A 26,989-nucleotide genomic window follows, 5' to 3' on the forward strand; every position below is an offset into this window, starting at 1 on the left:
AAACCCCTTTTTTGGGCATCCAAAGTTTTCAACCTTTTTGCAGGCCTAAGATGCATTTTAAGGCCTTTTTGGGCTGCTAACATATACTGAACTTTCAGGGTGTAGGATGCATTTTCCGTGCACAAAATATTTTTGGGAAATTCAGTGGTCTAGGATGAGGGTTAATGCCCCTTTTAGGCTGCAAATGTTTTTGGGACATTCAGAGCTCTCTGACACAGTTTTGGGCCACCAATATTTTCTGGACTTTAGGGGCTCTAGGATGCCTGTAAACCCCTTTTTTGGGCATCCAAAGTTTTCAACCTTTTTGCAGGCCTAAAATGCATTTTAAGGCCTTTTTGGGCTGCTAGCATATACTGAACTTTCAGGGTGTAGGATGCATTTTCCGTGCCCAAAATATTTTTGGGAAATTCAGTGGTCTAGGATGCTGGTTAATGCCCCTTTCAGGCTGCAAATGTTTTTGGGTCATTCAGAGCTCTCTGACAGTTTTTGGGCCACCAACATTTTCTGGACTTTAGGGGGTCTAGGATGTCTGTAAAGCCCTTATTTGGGCCTCCAAAGATTTCAACCTTTTTGCAGGCCTTAGATGCATTTTCAGGGCTTTTTTGGCTGCTAACATATACTGAACGTTCAAGGGTATAGGATTCATTTTTTCGTTCCCAAAATATTTTTGGGAAATTCAGTGGTCTAGGATGCGGGTTAATGCCCCTTTCAGGCTGCAAATGTTTTTGGGACATTCAGAGCTCTCTGGCACAGTTTTTGGGCCACCAACATTTTCTGGACTTTAGGGGGGCTAGGATGCCTGTAAACCCCTTTTTTGGGCCTTCAAAGTTTTCAACCTTTTTGCAGGCCTAAGATGCATTTTAAGGCCTTTTTTTGGGCTGCTATCATATTCTGAACTTTCAGGGGTGTAGGATGCATGTTTCGTGCCCAAAATATTTTTGAGAATTTCAGTGGTCTAGGATGCGGGTTAATGCCCCTTTCAGGCTGCAAATATTTTTGGGACATTCAGAGCTCTCTGACACAGTTTTTGGGCCACAAACATTTTCTGGACTTTAGGGGGTCTAGGATGTCTGTAAAGCCCTTTTTTGGGCCTCCAAAGTTTTCAACCTTTTTTCAGGCCTTAGATGCATTTTAAGGGCTTGTTCGGCTGCTAACATATACTGAACGTTCAAGGGTATAGGATTCATTTTTTCGTCCCTAATATATTTTTGGTATTTTCAGTGGTCTAGGGTGCGGGTTAATGCCCCTTTCAGGCTGCAAATGTTTTTGGGACATTCAGAGCTCTCTGACACAGTTTTTGGGCCACCAATATTTTCTGGACTTTAGGGGCTCTAGGATGCCTATGAACCCCTTTTTTGGGCATCCAAAGTTTTCAACCTTTTTGCAGGCCTAAGATGCATTTTAAGGCCTTTTTGGGGTGCTAACATATACTGAACTTTCAGGGTGTAGGATGCATTTTCCGTGCCCAAAATATTTTTGGGAAATTCAGTGGTCTAGGATGCGGGTTAATGCCCCTTTCAGGCTGCAAATGTTTTTTGGACATTCAGAGCTCTCTGAAACAGTTTTTGGGCCACCAACATTTTCTGGACTTTAGGGGGTCTAGGATGCCTGTAAACCCCTTTTTTGGGCCTTCAAAGTTTTCAACCTTTTTGCAGGCCTAAGATGCATTTTAAGGCCTTTTTTGCCTGCTAATATATTCTGAACGTTCACGGGTGTAGGATGCATTTTCCGTGCCCAAAATATTTTTTGGAAATTCAGTCGTCTAGAATGCGGGTTAATGCCCCTTTCAGGATGCAAATGTTTTTGGGACATTCGGAGCTCTCTGACACCGTTTTTGGGCCACCAACATTTTCTGGACTTTAGAGGGTCTAGGATGTCTGTAAAGCCCTTTTTTGGGCCTCCAAAGTTTTCAACTTTTTTGCAGGCCTTAGAGGCATTTTAAGGGCTTTTTTGGCTGCTAACATATACTGAACGTTCAGGGGTATAGGATTCATTTTTTTGTTCCCAATATATTTTTGGGATTTTCAGTGGTCTAGGATGCGGGTTAATGCCCCTTTCAGGCTGCAAATGTTTTTGGGACATTCAGAGCTCTCTGACACAGTTTTTGGGCCACCAATAATTTCTGGACTTTAGGGGCTCTAGGATGCCTGTAAACCCCTCTTTTGGGCATCCAAAGTTTTCAACCTTTTTGCAGGCCTAAGATGCATTTTAAGGCTTTTTTGGGCTGCTAACATATACTGAACTTTCAGGGTGTAGGATGCATTTTCCGTGCCCAAAATATTTTTGGGAAATTCAGTGGTCTAGGATGCGGGTTAATGCCCCTTTCAGGCTGCAAATGTTTTTGGGACATTCAGAGCTCTCTGACACAGTTTTTGGGCCACAAACATTTTCTGGACTTTAGGGGGTCTAGGATGTCTGTAAAGCCCTTTTTTGGGCCTCCAAAGATTTCAACCTTTTTGTAGGCCTTAGATGCATTTTCAGGGCTTTTTTGGCTGCTAACATATACTGAACGTTCAAGGGTATAGGATTCATTTTTTCGTTCCCAAAATATTTTTGGGAAATTCAGTGGTCTAGGATGCGGGTTAATGCCCCTTTCAGGCTGCAAATGTTTTTGGGACATTCAGAGCTCTCTGACACAGTTTTTGGGCCACCAATATTTTCTGGACTTTAGGGGCTCTAGGATGCCTGTAAACCCCTTTTTTGGGCATCCAAAGTTTTCAACCTTTTTGCAGGCCTAAGATGCATTTTAAGGCCTTTTTTGCCTGCTAACATATTCTAAACGTTCACGGGTGTAGGATGCATTTCCCGTGCCCAAAATATTTTTGGGAAATTCAGTGGTCTAGGATGCGGGTTAATGCCCCTTTCAGGCTGCAAATGTTTTTTGGACATTCAGAGCTCTCTGAAACAGTTTTTGGGCCACCAACATTTTCTGGACTTTAGGGGGTCTAGGATGTCTGTAAAGCCCTTTTTTGGGCCTCCAAAGTTTTCAACTTTTTTGCAGGCCTTAGAGGCATTTTAAGGGCTTTTTTGGCTGCTAACATATACTGAACGTTCAGGGGTATAGGATTCATTTTTTCGTTCCCAATATATTTTTTGGGATTTTCAGTGGTCTAGGATGCGGGTTAATGCCCCTTTCAGGCTGCAAATGTTTTTGGGACATTCAGAGCTCTCTGACACAGTTTTTGGGCCACCAATAATTTCTGGACTTTAGGGGCTCTAGGGTGCCTGTAAACCCCTTTTTTGGGCATCCAAAGTTTTCAACCTTTTTGCAGGCCTAAGATGCATTTTAAGGCCTTTTTGGGCTGCTAACATATACTGAACTTTCAGGGTGTAGGATGCATTTTCCGTGCCCAAAATATTTTGGGAAATTCAGTGGTCTAGGATGCTGGTTAATGCCCCTTTCAAGCTGCAAATATTTTTGGGTCATTCAGAGCTCTCTGACAGTTTTTGGGCCACCAACATTTTCTGGACTTTAGGGGGTCTAGGATGTCTGTAAACCCCTTTTTTGGGCCTCCAAAGTTTTCAACCTTTTTGCAGGCCTAAGATGCATTTTAAGGCCTTTTTTGCCTGCTAACATATTCTGAACGTTCACGGGTGTAGGATGCATTTTCCGTGCCCAAAATATTTTTGGGAAATTCAGTGGTCTAGGATGCGGGTTAATGCCCCTTTCAGGCTGCAAATGTTTTTGGGACATTCAGAGCTCTCTGACACAGTTTTTGGGCCACAAACATTTTCTGGACTTTAGGGGGTCTAGGATGTCTGTAAAGCCCTTTTTTGGGCCTCCAAAGATTTCAACCTTTTTGTAGGCCTTAGATGCATTTTCAGGGCTTTTTTGGCTGCTAACATATACTGAACGTTCAAGGGTATAGGATTCATTTTTTCGTTCCCAAAATATTTTTGGGAAATTCAGTGGTCTAGGATGCGGGTTAATGCCCCTTTCAGGCTGCAAATGTTTTTGGGACATTCAGAGCTCTCTGACACAGTTTTTGGGCCACCAATATTTTCTGGACTTCAGGGGCTCTAGGATGCCTGTAAACCCCTTTTTTGGGCATCCAAAGTTTTCAACCTTTTTGCAGGCCTAAGATGCATTTTAAGGCCCTTTTGGGCTGCTAGCATATACTGAACTTTCAGGGTGAAGGATGCATTTCCCGTGCCCAAAATATTTTTGGGAAATTCAGTGGTCTAGGATGCGGGTTAATGCCTCTTTCAGGCTGCAAATGTTTTTGGGACATTCAGAGCTCTCTGACACAGTTTTTGGGCCACAAACATTTTCTGGACTTTAGGGGGTCTAGGATGTCTGTAAATCCCTTTTTTGTGCCTCCAAAGTTTTCAACCTTTTTGCAGGCCTTAGATGCATTTTAAGGCCTTTTTGGGCTGCTAACATATACTGAACTTTAAGGGTGTAGGATGCATTTTCCGTGCCCAAAATATTTTTGGGAAATTCAGTGGTCTAGGATGCGGGTTCATGCCCCTTTCAAGCTGCAAATGTTTTTGGGTCATTCAGAGCTCTCTGACACAGTTTTTGGGCCACCAACATTTTCTGGACTTTAGGGGGTCTAGGATGTCTGTAAAGCTCTTTTTTGGGCCTCCAAAGTTTTCAACCTTTTTGCAGGCCTTAGATGCATTTTCAGGGCTTTTTTGGCTGCTAACATATTCTGAACGTTCACGGGTGTAGGATGCATTTTCGGTGCCCAAAATATTTTTGGGAAATTCAGTCGTCTAGGATGCGGGTTAATGCCCCTTTCAGGCTGCAAATGTTTTTGGGACATTCAGAGCTCTCTGACACAGTTTTTGGGCCACCAACATTTTCTGGACTTTAGGGGGTCTAGGATGTCTGTAAAGCCCTTATTTGGGCCTCCAAAGATTTCAACCTTTTTGCAGGCCTTAGATGCATTTTCAGGGCTTTTTTGGCTGCTAACATATACTGAACGTTCAAGGGTATAGGATTCATTTTTTCGTTCCCAAAATATTTTTGGGAAATTCAGTGGTCTAGGATGTGGGTTAATGCCCCTTTCAGGCTGCAAATGTTTTTGGGACATTCAGAGCTCTCTGACACAGTTTTTGGGCCACCAATATTTTCTGGACTTTAGGGGCTCTAGGATGCCTGTAAACCCCTTTTTTGGGCATCCAAAGTTTTCAACCTTTTTGCAGGCCTAAGATGCATTTTAAGGCCTTTTTTGCCTGCTAACATATTCTAAACGTTCACGGGTGTAGGATGCATTTCCCGTGCCCAAAATATTTTTGGGAAATTCAGTGGTCTAGGATGCGGGTTAATGCCCCTTTCAGGCTGCAAATGTTTTTTGGACATTCAGAGCTCTCTGAAACAGTTTTTGGGCCACCAACATTTTCTGGACTTTAGGGGGTCTAGGATGTCTGTAAAGCCCTTTTTTGGGCCTCCAAAGTTTTCAACTTTTTTGCAGGCCTTAGAGGCATTTTAAGGGCTTTTTTGGCTGCTAACATATACTGAACGTTCAGGGGTATAGGATTCATTTTTTCGTTCCCAATATATTTTTTGGGATTTTCAGTGGTCTAGGATGCGGGTTAATGCCCCTTTCAGGCTGCAAATGTTTTTGGGACATTCAGAGCTCTCTGACACAGTTTTTGGGCCACCAATAATTTCTGGACTTTAGGGGCTCTAGGATGCCTATAAACCCCTTTTTTGGGCATCCAAAGTTTTCAACCTTTTTGCAGGCCTAAGATGCATTTTAAGGCCTTTTTGGGCTGCTAACATATACTGAACTTTCAGGGTGTAGGATGCATTTTCCGTGCCCAAAATATTTTGGGAAATTCAGTGGTCTAGGATGCTGGTTAATGCCCCTTTCAAGCTGCAAATATTTTTGGGTCATTCAGAGCTCTCTGACAGTTTTTGGGCCACCAACATTTTCTGGACTTTAGGGGGTCTAGGATGTCTGTAAACCCCTTTTTTGGGCCTCCAAAGTTTTCAACCTTTTTGCAGGCCTAAGATGCATTTTAAGGCCTTTTTTGCCTGCTAACATATTCTGAACGTTCACGGGTGTAGGATGCATTTTCCGTGCCCAAAATATTTTTGGGAAATTCAGTGGTCTAGGATGCGGGTTAATGCCCCTTTCAGGCTGCAAATGTTTTTGGGACATTCAGAGCTCTCTGACACAGTTTTTGGGCCACAAACATTTTCTGGACTTTAGGGGGTCTAGGATGTCTGTAAAGCCCTTTTTTGGGCCTCCAAAGATTTCAACCTTTTTGTAGGCCTTAGATGCATTTTCAGGGCTTTTTTGGCTGCTAACATATACTGAACGTTCAAGGGTATAGGATTCATTTTTTCGTTCCCAAAATATTTTTGGGAAATTCAGTGGTCTAGGATGCGGGTTAATGCCCCTTTCAGGCTGCAAATGTTTTTGGGACATTCAGAGCTCTCTGACACAGTTTTTGGGCCACCAATATTTTCTGGACTTCAGGGGCTCTAGGATGCCTGTAAACCCCTTTTTTGGGCATCCAAAGTTTTCAACCTTTTTGCAGGCCTAAGATGCATTTTAAGGCCCTTTTGGGCTGCTAGCATATACTGAACTTTCAGGGTGAAGGATGCATTTCCCGTGCCCAAAATATTTTTGGGAAATTCAGTGGTCTAGGATGCGGGTTAATGCCTCTTTCAGGCTGCAAATGTTTTTGGGACATTCAGAGCTCTCTGACACAGTTTTTGGGCCACAAACATTTTCTGGACTTTAGGGGGTCTAGGATGTCTGTAAAGCCCTTTTTTGTGCCTCCAAAGTTTTCAACCTTTTTGCAGGCCTTAGATGCATTTTAAGGCCTTTTTGGGCTGCTAACATATACTGAACTTTAAGGGTGTAGGATGCATTTTCCGTGCCCAAAATATTTTTGGGAAATTCAGTGGTCTAGGATGCGGGTTCATGCCCCTTTCAAGCTGCAAATGTTTTTGGGTCATTCAGAGCTCTCTGACACAGTTTTTGGGCCACCAACATTTTCTGGACTTTAGGGGGTCTAGGATGTCTGTAAAGCTCTTTTTTGGGCCTCCAAAGTTTTCAACCTTTTTGCAGGCCTTAGATGCATTTTCAGGGCTTTTTTGGCTGCTAACATATTCTGAACGTTCACAGGTGTAGGATGCATTTTCCGTGCCCAAAATATTTTTGGGAAATTCAGTCGTCCAGGATGCGGATTAATGCCCCTTTCAGGCTGCAAATGTTTTTGGGACATTCAGAGCTCTCTGACACAGTTTTTGGGCCACAAACCTTTTCTGGACTTTAGGGGGTCTAGGATGTCTGTAAAGCCCTTTTTTGGGCCTCCAAAGTTTTCAACCTTTTTGCAGGCCTTAGATGCATTTTAAGGGCTTTTTTGGCTGCTAACATATACTGAACGTTCAAGGGTATAGGATTCATTTTTTCGTCCCTAATATATTTTTGGGATTTTCAGTGGTCTAGGATGTGGGTTAATGCCCCTTTCAGGCTGCAAATGTTTTTGGGACATTCAGAGCTCTCTGACACAGTTTTTGGGCCACAAACATTTTCTGGACTTTAGGGGGTCTAGGATGTCTGTAAAGCCCTTTTTTGGGCCTCCAAAGTTTTCAATGTTTTTACAGGCCTTAGATGCATTTTAAGGGCTTTTTTGGCTGGTAACATATACTGAACGTTCAAGGGTATAGGATTCATTTTTTCATCCCCAATATATTTTTGGGATTTTCAGTGGTCTAGGATGCGGGTTAATGCCCCTTTCAGGCTGCAAATGTTTTTGGGACATTCAGAGCTCTCTGACACAGTTTTTGGGCCACCAACATTTTCTGGACTTTAGGGGGTCTAGGATGCCTGTAAACCCCTTTTTTGGGCCTTCAAAGTTTTCATCTTTTTTGCAGGCCTAAGATGCATTTTAAGGCCTTTTTTGCCTGCTAACGTATTCTGAAAGTTCACGGGTGTAGGATGCATTTTCCGTGCCCAAAATATTTTTGGGAAATTCAGTCGTCTAGAATGCGGGTTAATGCCCCTTTCAGGCTGTAAATGTTTTTGGGACATTCAGAGCTCTCTGACACAGTTTTTGGGCCACAAACATTTTCTGGACTTTAGGGGGTCTAGGATGTCTGTAAAGCCCTTTTTTGGGCCTCCAAAGTTTTCAACTTTTTTGCAGGCCTTAGAGGCATTTTAAGGGCTTTTTTGGCTGCTAACATATACTGAACGTTCAGGGGTATAGGATTCATTTTTTCGTTCCCAATATATTTTTGGGATTTTCAGTGGTCTAGGATGCGGGTTAATGCCCCTTTTAGGCTGCAAATGTTTTTGGGACATTCAGAGCTCTCTGACACAGTTTTTGGGCCACCAACATTTTCTGGACTTTAGGGGGTCTAGGATGCTTGTAAACCCCTTTTTTGGGCCTTCAAAGTTTTCAACCTTTTTGCAGGCCTAAGAAGCATTTTAAGGCCTTTTTTGGGCTGCTAACATATTCTGAACGTTCACGGGTGTAGGATGCATTTTCCGTGCCCAAAATATTTTTGGGAAATTCAGTGGTCTAGGATGCGGGTTAATGCCCCTTTCAGGCTGCAAATGTTTTTGGGACATTCAGAGCTCTCTGACACAGTTTTTGGGCCACAAACATTTTCTGGACTTTAGGGGGTCTAGGATGTCTGTAAAGCCCTTTTTTGGGCCTCCAAAGATTTCAACCTTTTTGTAGGCCTTAGATGCATTTTCAGGGCTTTTTTGGCTGCTAACATATACTGAACGTTCAAGGGTATAGGATTCATTTTTTCGTTCCCAAAATATTTTTGGGAAATTCAGTGGTCTAGGATGCGGGTTAATGCCCCTTTCAGGCTGCAAATGTTTTTGGGACATTCAGAGCTCTCTGACACAGTTTTTGGGCCACCAATATTTTCTGGACTTTAGGGGCTCTAGGATGCCTGTAAACCCCTTTTTTGGGCATCCAAAGTTTTCAACCTTTTTGCAGGCCTAAGATGCATTTTAAGGCCTTTTTTGCCTGCTAACATATTCTAAACGTTCACGGGTGTAGGATGCATTTCCCGTGCCCAAAATATTTTTGGGAAATTCAGTGGTCTAGGATGCGGGTTAATGCCCCTTTCAGGCTGCAAATGTTTTTTGGACATTCAGAGCTCTCTGAAACAGTTTTTGGGCCACCAACATTTTCTGGACTTTAGGGGGTCTAGGATGTCTGTAAAGCCCTTTTTTGGGCCTCCAAAGTTTTCAACTTTTTTGCAGGCCTTAGAGGCATTTTAAGGGCTTTTTTGGCTGCTAACATATACTGAACGTTCAGGGGTATAGGATTCATTTTTTCGTTCCCAATATATTTTTTGGGATTTTCAGTGGTCTAGGATGCGGGTTAATGCCCCTTTCAGGCTGCAAATGTTTTTGGGACATTCAGAGCTCTCTGACACAGTTTTTGGGCCACCAATAATTTCTGGACTTTAGGGGCTCTAGGGTGCCTGTAAACCCCTTTTTTGGGCATCCAAAGTTTTCAACCTTTTTGCAGGCCTAAGATGCATTTTAAGGCCTTTTTGGGCTGCTAACATATACTGAACTTTCAGGGTGTAGGATGCATTTTCCGTGCCCAAAATATTTTGGGAAATTCAGTGGTCTAGGATGCTGGTTAATGCCCCTTTCAAGCTGCAAATATTTTTGGGTCATTCAGAGCTCTCTGACAGTTTTTGGGCCACCAACATTTTCTGGACTTTAGGGGGTCTAGGATGTCTGTAAACCCCTTTTTTGGGCCTCCAAAGTTTTCAACCTTTTTGCAGGCCTAAGATGCATTTTAAGGCCTTTTTTGCCTGCTAACATATTCTGAACGTTCACGGGTGTAGGATGCATTTTCCGTGCCCAAAATATTTTTGGGAAATTCAGTGGTCTAGGATGCGGGTTAATGCCCCTTTCAGGCTGCAAATGTTTTTGGGACATTCAGAGCTCTCTGACACAGTTTTTGGGCCACAAACATTTTCTGGACTTTAGGGGGTCTAGGATGTCTGTAAAGCCCTTTTTTGGGCCTCCAAAGATTTCAACCTTTTTGTAGGCCTTAGATGCATTTTCAGGGCTTTTTTGGCTGCTAACATATACTGAACGTTCAAGGGTATAGGATTCATTTTTTCGTTCCCAAAATATTTTTGGGAAATTCAGTGGTCTAGGATGCGGGTTAATGCCCCTTTCAGGCTGCAAATGTTTTTGGGACATTCAGAGCTCTCTGACACAGTTTTTGGGCCACCAATATTTTCTGGACTTCAGGGGCTCTAGGATGCCTGTAAACCCCTTTTTTGGGCATCCAAAGTTTTCAACCTTTTTGCAGGCCTAAGATGCATTTTAAGGCCCTTTTGGGCTGCTAGCATATACTGAACTTTCAGGGTGAAGGATGCATTTCCCGTGCCCAAAATATTTTTGGGAAATTCAGTGGTCTAGGATGCGGGTTAATGCCTCTTTCAGGCTGCAAATGTTTTTGGGACATTCAGAGCTCTCTGACACAGTTTTTGGGCCACAAACATTTTCTGGACTTTAGGGGGTCTAGGATGTCTGTAAAGCCCTTTTTTGTGCCTCCAAAGTTTTCAACCTTTTTGCAGGCCTTAGATGCATTTTAAGGCCTTTTTGGGCTGCTAACATATACTGAACTTTAAGGGTGTAGGATGCATTTTCCGTGCCCAAAATATTTTTGGGAAATTCAGTGGTCTAGGATGCGGGTTCATGCCCCTTTCAAGCTGCAAATGTTTTTGGGTCATTCAGAGCTCTCTGACACAGTTTTTGGGCCACCAACATTTTCTGGACTTTAGGGGGTCTAGGATGTCTGTAAAGCTCTTTTTTGGGCCTCCAAAGTTTTCAACCTTTTTGCAGGCCTTAGATGCATTTTCAGGGCTTTTTTGGCTGCTAACATATTCTGAACGTTCACAGGTGTAGGATGCATTTTCCGTGCCCAAAATATTTTTGGGAAATTCAGTCGTCCAGGATGCGGATTAATGCCCCTTTCAGGCTGCAAATGTTTTTGGGACATTCAGAGCTCTCTGACACAGTTTTTGGGCCACAAACCTTTTCTGGACTTTAGGGGGTCTAGGATGTCTGTAAAGCCCTTTTTTGGGCCTCCAAAGTTTTCAACCTTTTTGCAGGCCTTAGATGCATTTTAAGGGCTTTTTTGGCTGCTAACATATACTGAACGTTCAAGGGTATAGGATTCATTTTTTCGTCCCTAATATATTTTTGGGATTTTCAGTGGTCTAGGATGTGGGTTAATGCCCCTTTCAGGCTGCAAATGTTTTTGGGACATTCAGAGCTCTCTGACACAGTTTTTGGGCCACAAACATTTTCTGGACTTTAGGGGGTCTAGGATGTCTGTAAAGCCCTTTTTTGGGCCTCCAAAGTTTTCAATGTTTTTACAGGCCTTAGATGCATTTTAAGGGCTTTTTTGGCTGGTAACATATACTGAACGTTCAAGGGTATAGGATTCATTTTTTCATCCCCAATATATTTTTGGGATTTTCAGTGGTCTAGGATGCGGGTTAATGCCCCTTTCAGGCTGCAAATGTTTTTGGGACATTCAGAGCTCTCTGACACAGTTTTTGGGCCACCAACATTTTCTGGACTTTAGGGGGTCTAGGATGCCTGTAAACCCCTTTTTTGGGCCTTCAAAGTTTTCATCTTTTTTGCAGGCCTAAGATGCATTTTAAGGCCTTTTTTGCCTGCTAACGTATTCTGAAAGTTCACGGGTGTAGGATGCATTTTCCGTGCCCAAAATATTTTTGGGAAATTCAGTCGTCTAGAATGCGGGTTAATGCCCCTTTCAGGCTGTAAATGTTTTTGGGACATTCAGAGCTCTCTGACACAGTTTTTGGGCCACAAACATTTTCTGGGGTTTAGGGGGTCTAGGATGTCTGTAAAGCCCTTTTTTGGGCCTCCAAAGTTTTCAACCTTTTTGCAGGCCTTAGATGCATTTTCAGGGCTTTTTTGGCTGCTAACATATACTGAACGTTCAAGGGTATAGGATTCATTTTTTCGTTCCCAAAATATTTTTGGGAAATTCAGTGGTCTAGGATGTGGGTTAATGCCCCTTTCAGGCTGCAAATGTTTTTGGGACATTCAGAGCTCTCTGACACAGTTTTTGGGCCACCAATATTTTCTGGACTTTAGGGGCTCTAGGATGCCTGTAAACCCCTTTTTTGGGCATCCAAAGTTTTCAACCTTTTTGCAGGCCTAAGATGCATTTTAAGGCCTTTTTTGCCTGCTAACATATTCTGAACGTTCACGGGTGTAGGATGCATTTCCCGTGCCCAAAATATTTTTGGGAAATTCAGTGGTCTAGGATGCGGGTTAATGCCCCTTTCAGGCTGCAAATGTTTTTTGGACATTCAGAGCTCTCTGAAACAGTTTTTGGGCCACCAACATTTTCTGGACTTTAGGGGGTCTAGGATGTCTGTAAAGCCCTTTTTTGGGCCTCCAAAGTTTTCAACTTTTTTGCAGGCCTTAGAGGCATTTTAAGGGCTTTTTTGGCTGCTAACATATACTGAACGTTCAGGGGTATAGGATTCATTTTTTCGTTCCCAATATATTTTTTGGGATTTTCAGTGGTCTAGGATGCGGGTTAATGCCCCTTTCAGGCTGCAAATGTTTTTGGGACATTCAGAGCTCTCTGACACAGTTTTTGGGCCACCAATAATTTCTGTACTTTAGGGGCTCTAGGATGCCTGTAAACCCCTTTTTTGGGCATCCAAAGTTTTCAACCTTTTTGCAGGCCTAAGATGCATTTTAAGGCCTTTTTGGGCTGCTAACATATACTGAACTTTCAGGGTGTAGGATGCATTTTCCGTGCCCAAAATATTTTGGGAAATTCAGTGGTCTAGGATGCTGGTTAATGCCCCTTTCAAGCTGCAAATATTTTTGGGTCATTCAGAGCTCTCTGACAGTTTTTGGGCCACCAACATTTTCTGGACTTTAGGGGGTCTAGGATGTCTGTAAACCCTTTTTTTGGGCCTCCAAAGTTTTCAACCTTTTTGCAGGCCTAAGATGCATTTTAAGGCCTTTTTTGCCTGCTAACATATTCTGAACGTTCACGGGTGTAGGATGCATTTTCCGTGCCCAAAATATTTTTGGGAAATTCAGTGGTCTAGGATGCGGGTTAATGCCCCTTTCAGGCTGCAAATGTTTTTGGGACATTCAGAGCTCTCTGACACAGTTTTTGGGCCACAAACATTTTCTGGACTTTAGGGGGTCTAGGATGTCTGTAAAGCCCTTTTTTGGGCCTCCAAAGATTTCAACCTTTTTGTAGGCCTTAGATGCATTTTCAGGGCTTTTTTGGCTGCTAACATATACTGAACGTTCAAGGGTATAGGATTCATTTTTTCGTTCCCAAAATATTTTTGGGAAATTCAGTGGTCTAGGATGCGGGTTAATGCCCCTTTCAGGCTGCAAATGTTTTTGGGACATTCAGAGCTCTCTGACACAGTTTTTGGGCCACCAATATTTTCTGGACTTCAGGGGCTCTAGGATGCCTGTAAACCCCTTTTTTGGGCATCCAAAGTTTTCAACCTTTTTGCAGGCCTAAGATGCATTTTAAGGCCCTTTTGGGCTGCTAGCATATACTGAACTTTCAGGGTGAAGGATGCATTTCCCGTACCCAAAATATTTTTGGGAAATTCAGTGGTCTAGGATGCGGGTTAATGCCTCTTTCAGGCTGCAAATGTTTTTGGGACATTCAGAGCTCTCTGACACAGTTTTTGGGCCACAAACATTTTCTGGACTTTAGGGGGTCTAGGATGTCTGTAAAGCCCTTTTTTGTGCCTCCAAAGTTTTCAACCTTTTTGCAGGCCTTAGATGCATTTTAAGGCCTTTTTGGGCTGCTAACATATACTGAACTTTAAGGGTGTAGGATGCATTTTCCGTGCCCAAAATATTTTTTGGAAATTCAGTCGTCTAGGATGCGGGTTAATGCCCCTTTCAGGCTGCAAATGTTTTTGGGACATTCAGAGCTCACTGACACAGTTTTTGGGCCACAAACATTTTCTGGACTTTAGGGGGTCTAGGATGCCTGTAAACCCCTTTTTTGGGCCTTCAAAGTTTTCAACTTTTTTGCAGGCCTAAGATGCATTTTAAGGCCTTTTTTGCCTGCTAACATATTCTGAACGTTCACGGGTGTAGGATGCATTTTCGGTGCCCAAAATATTTTTGGGAAATTCAGTCGTCTAGGATGCGGGTTAATGCCCCTTTCAGGCTGCAAATGTTTTTGGGACATTCAGAGCTCTCTGACACAGTTTTTGGGCCACAAACATTTTCTGGACTTTAGGGGGTCTAGGATGTCTGTAAAGCCCTTTTTTGGGCCTCCAAAGTTTTCAACCTTTTTTCAGGCCTTAGATGCATTTTAAGGGCTTTTTCGGCTGCTAACATATACTGAACGTTCAAGGGTATAGGATTCATTTTTTCGTCCCTAATATATTTTTGGTATTTTCAGTGGTCTAGGGTGCGGGTTAATGCCCCTTTCAGGCTGCAAATGTTTTTGGGACATTCAGAGCTCTCTGACACAGTTTTTGGGCCACCAATATTTTCTGGACTTTAGGGGCTCTAGGATGCCTATGAACCCCTTTTTTGGGCATCCAAAGTTTTCAACCTTTTTGCAGGCCTAAGATGCATTTTAAGGCCTTTTTGGGGTGCTAACATATACTGAACTTTCAGGGTGTAGGATGCATTTTCCGTGCCCAAAATATTTTTGGGAAATTCAGTGGTCTAGGATGCGGGTTAATGCCCCTTTCAGGCTGCAAATGTTTTTTGGACATTCAGAGCTCTCTGAAACAGTTTTTGGGCCACCAACATTTTCTGGACTTTAGGGGGTCTAGGATGCCTGTAAACCCCTTTTTTGGGCCTTCAAAGTTTTCAACCTTTTTGCAGGCCTAAGATGCATTTTAAGGCCTTTTTTGCCTGCTAATATATTCTGAACGTTCACGGGTGTAGGATGCATTTTCCGTGCCCAAAATATTTTTTGGAAATTCAGTCGTCTAGAATGCGGGTTAATGCCCCTTTCAGGATGCAAATGTTTTTGGGACATTCGGAGCTCTCTGACACCGTTTTTGGGCCACCAACATTTTCTGGACTTTAGAGGGTCTAGGATGTCTGTAAAGCCCTTTTTTGGGCCTCCAAAGTTTTCAACTTTTTTGCAGGCCTTAGAGGCATTTTAAGGGCTTTTTTGGCTGCTAACATATACTGAACGTTCAGGGGTATAGGATTCATTTTTTCGTTCCCAATATATTTTTGGGATTTTCAGTGGTCTAGGATGCGGGTTAATGCCCCTTTCAGGCTGCAAATGTTTTTGGGACATTCAGAGCTCTCTGACACAGTTTTTGGGCCACCAATAATTTCTGGACTTTAGGGGCTCTAGGATGCCTGTAAACCCCTCTTTTGGGCATCCAAAGTTTTCAACCTTTTTGCAGGCCTAAGATGCATTTTAAGGCTTTTTTGGGCTGCTAACATATACTGAACTTTCAGGGTGTAGGATGCATTTTCCGTGCCCAAAATATTTTTGGGAAATTCAGTGGTCTAGGATGCGGGTTAATGCCCCTTTCAGGCTGCAAATGTTTTTTGGACATTCAGAGCTCTCTGACACAGTTTTTGGGCCACCAATAATTTCTGGACTTTAGGGGCTCTAGGATGCCTGTAAACCCCTTTTTTGGGCATCCAAAGTTTTCAACCTTTTTGCAGGCCTAAGATGCATTTTAAGGCCTTTTTTGCCTGCTAACATATTCTAAACGTTCACGGGTGTAGGATGCATTTCCCGTGCCCAAAATATTTTTGGGAAATTCAGTGGTCTAGGATGCGGGTTAATGCCCCTTTCAGGCTGCAAATGTTTTTTGGACATTCAGAGCTCTCTGAAACAGTTTTTGGGCCACCAACATTTTCTGGACTTTAGGGGGTCTAGGATGTCTGTAAAGCCCTTTTTTGGGCCTCCAAAGTTTTCAACTTTTTTGCAGGCCTTAGAGGCATTTTAAGGGCTTTTTTGGCTGCTAACATATACTGAACGTTCAGGGGTATAGGATTCATTTTTTCGTTCCCAATATATTTTTTGGGATTTTCAGTGGTCTAGGATGCGGGTTAATGCCCCTTTCAGGCTGCAAATGTTTTTGGGACATTCAGAGCTCTCTGACACAGTTTTTGGGCCACCAATAATTTCTGGACTTTAGGGGCTCTAGGGTGCCTGTAAACCCCTTTTTTGGGCATCCAAAGTTTTCAACCTTTTTGCAGGCCTAAGATGCATTTTAAGGCCTTTTTGGGCTGCTAACATATACTGAACTTTCAGGGTGTAGGATGCATTTTCCGTGCCCAAAATATTTTGGGAAATTCAGTGGTCTAGGATGCTGGTTAATGCCCCTTTCAAGCTGCAAATATTTTTGGGTCATTCAGAGCTCTCTGACAGTTTTTGGGCCACCAACATTTTCTGGACTTTAGGGGGTCTAGGATGTCTGTAAACCCCTTTTTTGGGCCTCCAAAGTTTTCAACCTTTTTGCAGGCCTAAGATGCATTTTAAGGCCTTTTTTGCCTGCTAACATATTCTGAACGTTCACGGGTGTAGGATGCATTTTCCGTGCCCAAAATATTTTTGGGAAATTCAGTGGTCTAGGATGCGGGTTAATGCCCCTTTCAGGCTGCAAATGTTTTTGTGACATTCAGAGCTCTCTGACACAGTTTTTGGGCCACAAACATTTTCTGGACTTTAGGGGGTCTAGGATGTCTGTAAAGCCCTTTTTTGGGCCTCCAAAGATTTCAACCTTTTTGTAGGCCTTAGATGCATTTTCAGGGCTTTTTTGGCTGCTAACATACACTGAACGTTCAAGGGTATAGGATTCATTTTTTCGTTCCCAAAATATTTTTGGGAAATTCAGTGGTCTAGGATGCGGGTTAATGCCCCTTTCAGGCTGCAAATGTTTTTGGGACATTCAGAGCTCTCTGACACAGTTTTTGGGCCACCAATATTTTCTGGACTTCAGGGGCTCTAGGATGCCTGTAAACCCCTTTTTTGGGCATCCAAAGTTTTCAACCTTTTTGCAGGCCTAAGATGCATTTTAAGGCCCTTTTGGGCTGCTAGCATATACTGAACTTTCAGGGTGAAGGATGCATTTCCCGTGCCCAAAATATTTTTGGGAAATTCAGTGGTCTAGGATGCGGGTTAATGCCTCTTTCAGGCTGCAAATGTTTTTGGGACATTCAGAGCTCTCTGACACAGTTTTTGGGCCACAAACATTTTCTGGACTCTAGGGGGTCTAGGATGTCTGTAAAGCCCTTTTTTGTGCCTCCAAAGTTTTCAACCTTTTTGCAGGCCTTAGATGCATTTTAAGGCCTTTTTGGGCTGCTAACATATACTGAACTTTAAGGGTGTAGGATGCATTTTCCGTGCCCAAAATATTTTTGGGAAATTCAGTGGTCTAGGATGCGGGTTCATGCCCCTTTCAAGCTGCAAATGTTTTTGGGTCATTCAGAGCTCTCTGACACAGTTTTTGGGCCACCAACATTTTCTGGACTTTAGGGGGTCTAGGATGTCTGTAAAGCTCTTTTTTGGGCCTCCAAAGTTTTCAACCTTTTTGCAGGCCTTAGATGCATTTTCAGGGCTTTTTTGGCTGCTAACATATTCTGAACGTTCACGGGTGTAGGATGCATTTTCGGTGCCCAAAATATTTTTGGGAAATTCAGTCGTCTAGGATGCGGGTTAATGCCCCTTTCAGGCTGCAAATGTTTTTGGGACATTCAGAGCTCTCTGACACAGTTTTTGGGCCCCAAACATTTTCTGGACTTTAGGGGGTCTAGGATGTCTGTAAAGCCCTTATTTGGGCCTCCAAAGATTTCAACCTTTTTGCAGGCCTTAGATGCATTTTCAGGGCTTTTTTGGCTGCTAACATATACTGAACGTTCAAGGGTATAGGATTCATTTTTTCGTTCCCAAAATATTTTTGGGAAATTCAGTGGTCTAGGATGTGGGTTAATGCCCCTTTCAGGCTGCAAATGTTTTTGGGACATTCAGAGCTCTCTGACACAGTTTTTGGGCCACCAATATTTTCTGGACTTTAGGGGCTTTAGGATGCCTGTAAACCCCTTTTTTGGGCATCCAAAGTTTTCAACCTTTTTGCAGGCCTAAGATGCATTTTAAGGCCTTTTTTGCCTGCTAACATATTCTAAACGTTCACGGGTGTAGGATGCATTTCCCGTGCCCAAAATATTTTTGGGAAATTCAGTGGTCTAGGATGCGGGTTAATGCCACTTTCAGGCTGCAAATGTTTTTTGGACATTCAGAGCTCTCTGAAACAGTTTTTGGGCCACCAACATTTTCTGGACTTTAGGGGGTCTAGGATGTCTGTAAAGCCCTTTTTTGGGCCTCCAAAGTTTTCAACTTTTTTGCAGGCCTTAGAGGCATTTTAAGGGCTTTTTTGGCTGCTAACATATACTGAACGTTCAGGGGTATAGGATTCATTTTTTCGTTCCCAATATATTTTTTGGGATTTTCAGTGGTCTAGGATGCGGGTTAATGCCCCTTTCAGGCTGCAAATGTTTTTGGGACATTCAGAGCTCTCTGACACAGTTTTTGGGCCACCAATAATTTCTGGACTTTAGGGGCTCTAGGATGCCTATAAACCCCTTTTTTGGGCATCCAAAGTTTTCAACCTTTTTGCAGGCCTAAGATGCATTTTAAGGCCTTTTTGGGCTGCTAACATATACTGAACTTTCAGGGTGTAGGATGCATTTTCCGTGCCCAAAATATTTTGGGAAATTCAGTGGTCTAGGATGCTGGTTAATGCCCCTTTCAAGCTGCAAATATTTTTGGGTCATTCAGAGCTCTCTGACAGTTTTTGGGCCACCAACATTTTCTGGACTTTAGGGGGTCTAGGATGTCTGTAAACCCCTTTTTTGGGCCTCCAAAGTTTTCAACCTTTTTGCAGGCCTAAGATGCATTTTAAGGCCTTTTTTGCCTGCTAACATATTCTGAACGTTCACGGGTGTAGGATGCATTTTCCGTGCCCAAAATATTTTTGGGAAATTCAGTGGTCTAGGATGCGGGTTAATGCCCCTTTCAGGCTGCAAATGTTTTTGGGACATTCAGAGCTCTCTGACACAGTTTTTGGGCCACAAACATTTTCTGGACTTTAGGGGGTCTAGGATGTCTGTAAAGCCCTTTTTTGGGCCTCCAAAGATTTCAACCTTTTTGTAGGCCTTAGATGCATTTTCAGGGCTTTTTTGGCTGCTAACATATACTGAACGTTCAAGGGTATAGGATTCATTTTTTCGTTCCCAAAATATTTTTGGGAAATTCAGTGGTCTAGGATGCGGGTTAATGCCCCTTTCAGGCTGCAAATGTTTTTGGGACATTCAGAGCTCTCTGACACAGTTTTTGGGCCACCAATATTTTCTGGACTTCAGGGGCTCTAGGATGCCTGTAAACCCCTTTTTTGGGCATCCAAAGTTTTCAACCTTTTTGCAGGCCTAAGATGCATTTTAAGGCCCTTTTGGGCTGCTAGCATATACTGAACTTTCAGGGTGAAGGATGCATTTCCCGTGCCCAAAATATTTTTGGGAAATTCAGTGGTCTAGGATGCGGGTTAATGCCTCTTTCAGGCTGCAAATGTTTTTGGGACATTCAGAGCTCTCTGACACAGTTTTTGGGCCACAAACATTTTCTGGACTTTAGGGGGTCTAGGATGTCTGTAAAGCCCTTTTTTGTGCCTCCAAAGTTTTCAACCTTTTTGCAGGCCTTAGATGCATTTTAAGGCCTTTTTGGGCTGCTAACATATACTGAACTTTAAGGGTGTAGGATGCATTTTCCGTGCCCAAAATATTTTTGGGAAATTCAGTGGTCTAGGATGCGGGTTCATGCCCCTTTCAAGCTGCAAATGTTTTTGGGTCATTCAGAGCTCTCTGACACAGTTTTTGGGCCACCAACATTTTCTGGACTTTAGGGGGTCTAGGATGTCTGTAAAGCTCTTTTTTGGGCCTCCAAAGTTTTCAACCTTTTTGCAGGCCTTAGATGCATTTTCAGGGCTTTTTTGGCTGCTAACATATTCTGAACGTTCACAGGTGTAGGATGCATTTTCCGTGCCCAAAATATTTTTGGGAAATTCAGTCGTCCAGGATGCGGATTAATGCCCCTTTCAGGCTGCAAATGTTTTTGGGACATTCAGAGCTCTCTGACACAGTTTTTGGGCCACAAACCTTTTCTGGACTTTAGGGGGTCTAGGATGTCTTTAAAGCCCTTTTTTGGGCCTCCAAAGTTTTCAACCTTTTTGCAGGCCTTAGATGCATTTTAAGGGCTTTTTTGGCTGCTAACATATACTGAACGTTCAAGGGTATAGGATTCATTTTTTCGTCCCTAATATATTTTTGGGATTTTCAGTGGTCTAGGATGTGGGTTAATGCCCCTTTCAGGCTGCAAATGTTTTTGGGACATTCAGAGCTCTCTGACACAGTTTTTGGGCCACAAACATTTTCTGGACTTTAGGGGGTCTAGGATGTCTGTAAAGCCCTTTTTTGGGCCTCCAAAGTTTTCAATGTTTTTACAGGCCTTAGATGCATTTTAAGGGCTTTTTTGGCTGGTAACATATACTGAACGTTCAAGGGTATAGGATTCATTTTTTCATCCCCAATATATTTTTGGGATTTTCAGTGGTCTAGGATGCGGGTTAATGCCCCTTTCAGGCTGCAAATGTTTTTGGGACATTCAGAGCTCTCTGACACAGTTTTTGGGCCACCAACATTTTCTGGACTTTAGGGGGTCTAGGATGCCTGTAAACCCCTTTTTTGGGCCTTCAAAGTTTTCATCTTTTTTGCAGGCCTAAGATGCATTTTAAGGCCTTTTTTGCCTGCTAACGTATTCTGAAAGTTCACGGGTGTAGGATGCATTTTCCGTGCCCAAAATATTTTTGGGAAATTCAGTCGTCTAGAATGCGGGTTAATGCCCCTTTCAGGCTGTAAATGTTTTTGGGACATTCAGAGCTCTCTGACACCGTTTTTGGGCCACAAACATTTTCTGGACTTTAGGGGGTCTAGGATGTCTGTAAAGCCCTTTTTTGGGCCTCCAAAGTTTTCAACTTTTTTGCAGGCCTTAGAGGCATTTTAAGGGCTTTTTTGGCTGCTAACATATACTGAACGTTCAGGGGTATAGGATTCATTTTTTCGTTCCCAATATATTTTTGGGATTTTCAGTGGTCTAGGATGCGGGTTAATGCCCCTTTTAGGCTGCAAATGTTTTTGGGACATTCAGAGCTCTCTGACACAGTTTTTGGGCCACCAACATTTTCTGGACTTTAGGGGGTCTAGGATGCTTGTAAACCCCTTTTTTGGGCCTTCAAAGTTTTCAACCTTTTTGCAGGCCTAAGAAGCATTTTAAGGCCTTTTTTGGGCTGCTAACATATTCTGAACGTTCACGGGTGTAGGATGCATTTTCCGTGCCCAAAATATTTTTGGGAAATTCAGTGGTCTAGGATGCGGGTTAATGCCCCTTTCAGGCTGCAAATGTTTTTGGGTCATTCAGAGCTCTCTGACACAGTTTTTGGGCCACCAACATTTTCTGGACTTTAGGGGGTCTAAGATGTCTGTAAAGCTCTTTTTTGGGCCTCCAAAGTTTTCAACCTTTTTGCAGGCCTTAGATGCATTTTCAGGGCTTTTTTGGCTGCTAACATATTCTGAACGTTCACGGGTGTAGGATGCATTTTCGGTGCCCAAAATATTTTTGGGAAATTCAGTCGTCTAGGATGCGGGTTAATGCCCCTTTCAGGCTGCAAATGTTTTTGGGACATTCAGAGCTCTCTGACACAGTTTTTGGGCCCCAAACATTTTCTGGACTTTAGGGGGTCTAGGATGTCTGTAAAGCCCTTATTTGGGCCTCCAAAGATTTCAACCTTTTTGCAGGCCTTAGATGCATTTTCAGGGCTTTTTTGGCTGCTAACATATACTGAACGTTCAAGGGTATAGGATTCATTTTTTCGTTCCCAAAATATTTTTGGGAAATTCAGTGGTCTAGGATGTGGGTTAATGCCCCTTTCAGGCTGCAAATGTTTTTGGGACATTCAGAGCTCTCTGACACAGTTTTTGGGCCACCAATATTTTCTGGACTTTAGGGGCTCTAGGATGCCTGTAAACCCCTTTTTTGGGCATCCAAAGTTTTCAACCTTTTTGCAGGCCTAAGATGCATTTTAAGGCCTTTTTTGCCTGCTAACATATTCTAAACGTTCACGGGTGTAGGATGCATTTCCCGTGCCCAAAATATTTTTGGGAAATTCAGTGGTCTAGGATGCGGGTTAATGCCCCTTTCAGGCTGCAAATGTTTTTTGGACATTCAGAGCTCTCTGAAACAGTTTTTGGGCCACCAACATTTTCTGGACTTTAGGGGGTCTAGGATGTCTGTAAAGCCCTTTTTTGGGCCTCCAAAGTTTTCAACTTTTTTGCAGGCCTTAGAGGCATTTTAAGGGCTTTTTTGGCTGCTAACATATACTGAACGTTCAGGGGTATAGGATTCATTTTTTCGTTCCCAATATATTTTTTGGGATTTTCAGTGGTCTAGGATGCGGGTTAATGCCCCTTTCAGGCTGCAAATGTTTTTGGGACATTCAGAGCTCTCTGACACAGTTTTTGGGCCACCAATAATTTCTGGACTTTAGGGGCTCTAGGATGCCTGTAAACCCCTTTTTTGGGCATCCAAAGTTTTCAACCTTTTTGCAGGCCTAAGATGCATTTTAAGGCCTTTTTGGGCTGCTAACATATACTGAACTTTCAGGGTGTAGGATGCATTTTCCGTGCCCAAAATATTTTGGGAAATTCAGTGGTCTAGGATGCTGGTTAATGCCCCTTTCAAGCTGCAAATATTTTTGGGTCATTCAGAGCTCTCTGACAGTTTTTGGGCCACCAACATTTTCTGGACTTTAGGGGGTCTAGGATGTCTGTAAACCCCTTTTTTGGGCCTCCAAAGTTTTCAACCTTTTTGCAGGCCTAAGATGCATTTTAAGGCCTTTTTTGCCTGCTAACATATTCTGAACGTTCACGGGTGTAGGATGCATTTTCCGTGCCCAAAATATTTTTGGGAAATTCAGTGGTCTAGGATGCGGGTTAATGCCCCTTTCAGGCTGCAAATGTTTTTGGGACATTCAGAGCTCTCTGACACAGTTTTTGGGCCACAAACATTTTCTGGACTTTAGGGGGTCTAGGATGTCTGTAAAGCCCTTTTTTGGGCCTCCAAAGATTTCAACCTTTTTGTAGGCCTTAGATGCATTTTCAGGGCTTTTTTGGCTGCTAACATATACTGAACGTTCAAGGGTATAGGATTCATTTTTTCGTTCCCAAAATATTTTTGGGAAATTCAGTGGTCTAGGATGCGGGTTAATGCCCCTTTCAGGCTGCAAATGTTTTTGGGACATTCAGAGCTCTCTGACACAGTTTTTGGGCCACCAATATTTTCTGGACTTCAGGGGCTCTAGGATGCCTGTAAACCCCTTTTTTGGGCATCCAAAGTTTTCAACCTTTTTGCAGGCCTAAGATGCATTTTAAGGCCCTTTTGGGCTGCTAGCATATACTGAACTTTCAGGGTGAAGGATGCATTTCCCGTGCCCAAAATATTTTTGGGAAATTCAGTGGTCTAGGATGCGGGTTAATGCCTCTTTCAGGCTGCAAATGTTTTTGGGACATTCAGAGCTCTCTGACACAGTTTTTGGGCCACAAACATTTTCTGGACTTTAGGGGGTCTAGGATGTCTGTAAAGCCCTTTTTTGTGCCTCCAAAGTTTTCAACCTTTTTGCAGGCCTTAGATGCATTTTAAGGCCTTTTTGGGCTGCTAACATATACTGAACTTTAAGGGTGTAGGATGCATTTTCCGTGCCCAAAATATTTTTGGGAAATTCAGTGGTCTAGGATGCGGGTTCATGCCCCTTTCAAGCTGCAAATGTTTTTGGGTCATTCAGAGCTCTCTGACACAGTTTTTGGGCCACCAACATTTTTTGGACTTTAGGGGGTCTAGGATGTCTGTAAAGCTCTTTTTTGGGCCTCCAAAGTTTTCAACCTTTTTGCAGGCCTTAGATGCATTTTCAGGGCTTTTTTGGCTGCTAACATATACTGAACGTTCACAGGTGTAGGATGCATTTTCCGTGCCCAAAATATTTTTGGGAAATTCAGTCGTCCAGGATGCGGATTAATGCCCCTTTCAGGCTGCAAATGTTTTTGGGACATTCAGAGCTCTCTGACACAGTTTTTGGGCTACAAACCTTTTCTGGACTTTAGGGGGTCTAGGATGTCTGTAAAGCCCTTTTTTGGGCCTCCAAAGTTTTCAACCTTTTTGCAGGCCTTAGATGCATTTTAAGGGCTTTTTTGGCTGCTAACATATACTGAACGTTCAAGGGTATAGGATTCATTTTTTCGTCCCTAATATATTTTTGGGATTTTCAGTGGTCTAGGATGTGGGTTAATGCCCCTTTCAGGCTGCAAATGTTTTTGGGACATTCAGAGCTCTCTGACACAGTTTTTGGGCCACAAACATTTTCTGGACTTTAGGGGGTCTAGGATGTCTGTAAAGCCCTTTTTTGGGCCTCCAAAGTTTTCAATGTTTTTACAGGCCTTAGATGCATTTTAAGGGCTTTTTTGGCTGGTAACATATACTGAACGTTCAAGGGTATAGGATTCATTTTTTCATCCCCAATATATTTTTGGGATTTTCAGTGGTCTAGGATGCGGGTTAATGCCCCTTTCAGGCTGCAAATGTTTTTGGGACATTCAGAGCTCTCTGACACAGTTTTTGGGCCACCAACATTTTCTGGACTTTAGGGGGTCTAGGATGCCTGTAAACCCCTTTTTTGGGCCTTCAAAGTTTTCAACTTTTTTGCAGGCCTAAGATGCATTTTAAGGCCTTTTTTGCCTGCTAACGTATTCTGAAAGTTCACGGGTATAGGATGCATTTTCCGTGCCCAAAATATTTTTGGGAAATTCAGTCGTCTAGAATGCGGGTTAATGCCCCTTTCAGGCTGTAAATGTTTTTGGGACATTCAGAGCTCTCTGACACAGTTTTTGGGCCACAAACATTTTCTGGACTTTAGGGGGTCTAGGATGTCTGTAAAGCCCTTTTTTGGGCCTCCAAAGTTTTCAACTTTTTTGCAGGCCTTAGAGGCATTTTAAGGGCTTTTTTGGCTGTTAACATATACTGAACGTTCAGGGGTATAGGATTCATTTTTTCGTTCCCAATATATTTTTGGGATTTTCAGTGGTCTAGGATGCGGGTTAATGCCCCTTTTAGGCTGCAAATGTTTTTGGGACATTCAGAGCTCTCTGACACAGTTTTTGGGCCACCAACATTTTCTGGACTTTAGGGGGTCTAGGATGCTTGTAAACCCCTTTTTTGGGCCTTCAAAGTTTTCAACCTTTTTGCAGGCCTAAGAAGCATTTTAAGGCCTTTTTTGGGCTGCTAACATATTCTGAACGTTCACGGGTGTAGGATGCATTTTCCGTGCCCAAAATATTTTTGGGAAATTCAGTCGTCTAGGATGCGGGTTAATGCCCCTTTCAGGCTGCAAATGTTTTTGGGACATTCAGAGCTCTCTGACACAGTTTTTGGGCCACAAACATTTTCTGGACTTTAGGGGGTCTAGGATGTCTGTAAAGCCCATTCTTTGGGCCTCCAAAGTTTTCAACTTTTTTGCAGGCCTTAGAGGCATTTTAAGGGCTTTTTTGGCTGCTAACATATACTGAACGTTCAGGGGTATAGGATTCATTTTTTCGTTCCCAATATATTTTTGGGATTTTCAGTGGTCTAGGATGCGGGTTAATGCCCCTTTCAGGCTGCAAATGTTTTTGGGACATTCAGAGCTCTCTGACACAGTTTTTGGGCCACCAATATTTTCTGGACTTTGGGGGGTCTAGGATGTCTGTAAAGCCCATTCTTTGGGCATCCAAAGTTTTCAACCTTTTTGCAGGCCTAAGATGCATTTTAAGGCCTTTTTGGGCTGCTAACATATACTGAACTTTCAGGGTGTAGGATGGATTTTCCGTGCCCAAAATATTTTTGGGAAATTCAGTGGTCTAGGGTGCGGGTTAATGCTCCTTTCAAGCTGCAAATGTTTTTGGGTCATTCCGAGCTCTCTGACAGTTTTTGGGCCACCATCATTTTCTGGACTTTAGGGGGTCTAGGATGTCTGTAAACCCCTTTTTTGGGCCTCCAAAGTTTTCAACCTTTTTGCAGGCCTAAGATGCATTTTAAGGCCTTTTTTGCCTGCTAACATATTCTGAACGTTCACGGGTGTAGGATGCATTTTCCGTGCCCAAAATATTTTTGGGAAATTCAGTCGTCTAGGATGCGGGTTAATGCCCCTTTCAGGCTGCAAATGTTTTTGGGACATTCAGAGCTCTCTGACACAGTTTTTGGGCCACAAACCTTTTCTGGACTTTAGGGGGTCTAGGATGTCTGTAAAGCCCTTTTTTGGGCCTCCAAAGTTTTCAACCTTTTTGCAGGCCTTAGATGCATTTTAAGGGCTTTTTTGGCTGCTAACATATACTGAACGTTCAAGGGTATAGGATTCATTTTTTCGTCCCTAATATATTTTTGGGATTTTCAGTGGTCTAGGATGTGGGTTAATGCCCCTTTCAGGCTGCAAATGTTTTTGGGACATTCAGAGCTCTCTGACACAGTTTTTGGGCCACAAACATTTTCTGGACTTTGGGGGGTCTAGGATGTCTGTAAAGCCCTTTTTTGTGCCTCCAAAGTTTTCAACCTTTTTGCAGGCCTTAGATGCATTTTAAGGCCTTTTTGGGCTGCTAACATATACTGAACTTTAAGGGTGTCGGATGCATTTTCCGTGCCCAAAATATTTTTGGGAAATTCAGTGGTCTAGGATGCGGGTTCATGCCCCTTTCAGGCTGCAAATGTTTTTGGGACATTCAGACTCTCTGACACAGTTTTTGGGCCTCAAACATTTTCTGGACTTTAGGGGGTCTGGGATGTCTGTAAAGCTCTTTTTTGGGCCTCCAAAGTTTTCAACCTTTTTGCAGGCCTTAGATGCATTTTCAGGGCTTTTTTGGCTGCTAACATATACTGAACT

This window comes from Ambystoma mexicanum, chromosome 14 (assembly GCF_040938575.1).
Source record: "Ambystoma mexicanum isolate Mex_15411 chromosome 14, UKY_AmexF1_1, whole genome shotgun sequence".
Lineage (NCBI taxonomy): Eukaryota > Metazoa > Chordata > Amphibia > Caudata > Ambystomatidae > Ambystoma > Ambystoma mexicanum.